Source organism: Salvelinus namaycush, unplaced genomic scaffold, assembly GCF_016432855.1.
Source record: "Salvelinus namaycush isolate Seneca unplaced genomic scaffold, SaNama_1.0 Scaffold3365, whole genome shotgun sequence".
Classification (NCBI taxonomy): domain Eukaryota; kingdom Metazoa; phylum Chordata; class Actinopteri; order Salmoniformes; family Salmonidae; genus Salvelinus; species Salvelinus namaycush.
Genome location: NW_024060303.1, coordinates 5,001 through 7,031, shown reverse-complemented (window position 1 = coordinate 7,031; position 2,031 = coordinate 5,001). Strand labels below are relative to the sequence as shown.

The 2,031-nt window shown below is 37.9% G+C and overlaps 1 protein-coding gene across 1 annotated transcript in view; it reads right to left on the bottom strand.

The window, feature by feature from the left end:
• Positions 1–228: 228 nt before the first annotated feature.
• Positions 229–2,031, bottom strand: part of LOC120040213 (transcription factor ETV6-like) — a gene marked incomplete at its 5' end in the record, with an annotated part of 6,745 nt that continues 4,942 nt past the window's right edge. The window contains one exon of the mRNA XM_038985454.1: positions 229–2,031. This exon is cut by the window's right edge and continues 386 nt beyond it.

Genomic DNA, 2,031 nt, shown 5'->3' with positions numbered 1-2,031 from the left:
CTAATGATCAACCAGACTAAAACACAGATAATGACTTGGTGTAAAAGATGGAGACTCATGATCAACCAGACTAAAACACAGATAATGACTTGGTGTAAAAGATGGAGACTCACGATCAACCAGACTAATACACAGATAATGACTTGGTGTAAAAGATGGAGACTCATGATCAACCAGACTAAAACACAGATAATGACTTGGTGTAAAAGATGGAGACTCATGATCAACCAGACTAAAACACAGATAATGACTTGGTGTAAAAGATGGAGACTCATGATCAAACACAGATAATGCATTTTAGAAAAACAGTTACAAAGAGAAGTGCTTTTCAGTTTTGTTTTAGTGCAGATATTCTTGAGTTTACTAGCAATTATAAATATTTGTGTATTTTTTATTGATGAACATATGACCTTTCTATAGGGAACATCTGCCCTGGACAAATCAGGAAGTAGAGCTCTTGGGGGACTTATAGGAAAAGCAAAAACCACTTAAAGATATTGGTTATGCTACGAATTCCAAACTGTATCAGACATGCGTCTGTCCTGTTCTGGACTATTCAGCAGGAGTGTGGGGTGCTAAGAGGTATTTTAAAATGAACATGTCCATAACAGAGCAGTAGTTTTTAGGTGTCCACCTATACTAGCAATACCTGGGGAGATGGGCTGGGAACCCTGTGAGATGGAAGGTATGTATGGATCTATCCATAAGGGAGTCTGGGCAACTGAAATGTCTGACCTTTTCCAACAGTCTGACTGTGAACATCTGTAGGAAAACCAAATGAAGGGAGACATAGATATGATTAAAAAAACAACTGTTAATGCAATATTTAACGTTTAAAAAAATGGGTGGAGGAGATTAATCATAAACATAAATTGAGAACCTTTTATTTGATTAAGGGTGAATTCGTGTGCGAGAGATATATTATGTATAACCGACCTAAAAGCAAAAGATCGCTATGTGCACAGGTAAGATCAGGGATATTGCCTTTGCGTATTGAAACAGGTCGGTATTGTGGTATAAGAATATTTTGAAGATAAATACACAACGCAGAGGATGAGAACACAAGAGTACTAAAAACGAACGGACTAATGGTCAACAGGGGATTGTTAATGGAAATAGTTCTCAGTTCAACAGCTGGTTAGAATCTGTTACATGTCAGTCCTGAGCTATGTGTGCTACGTTTTCATTGGTCTGTACATTGAATCTGGAGCAGGATACTTGTTATTTTGCCATTGGCCCAGTTGTACTGCAAGGACTTCTGATTGGTCAACCCCAGGTGAGCGTGGGGGGGATATAAGTGGCATCCTGTTTCTTTGTTCTATGGTGACAAGCTGAGGACAGGTGAGAATGAACATCTACCTCCCAGCATAACATCTATGATTTGTCCTTTTCAAATGAATCTGTTTTTCTCCCCCTGATTTGCTTTGGGGTTTGAGTTCTTGAAGAATAACATCGACTGCTAACAGTGGTGAACTGGAAGAAAGAGGAAAGCCTATGTAACTCTTGTGACCTTGAAGAAATAGTGAACGAAACTCATTTTTATCCTGTATTGCCCTTTCTACCATGTGTCAATAAATCCCGTAAGGGATGGGTTGCCAATGGCGATTTGACAACAACAACAACAACAACAACAACAATCATTTAAAAAAAATTAAAACATTTAAAAAAAATAACAATTTCATTCATTTAAATTCATTCCACAAATTCAGAGTTTGAAAATATATACAGAAGCAAAGGTAAATATTATGATCAAATTAATTATTCCAATCATCCCAGCTACTAATGGGGACAGCTATTAGCGTGTGGGTCCTGCTTGTAATGGGCAACTTCAACTTTGATCATATTATAATTCTATTTACCGAGCGCATTTGACAAGTCGCACGTCAGACCCGGGAAGACCTGAAATCCCAGGGCATCAGAGGAACTGGAATCAGAACTGTTAGTTGTAGTATTTGTGTGTATAGTTTTAAAGTGATGCTGTAATTCATGAAGCTACAGATGAGTAAAAGGTTGTGATCAGACAGCTCTGCT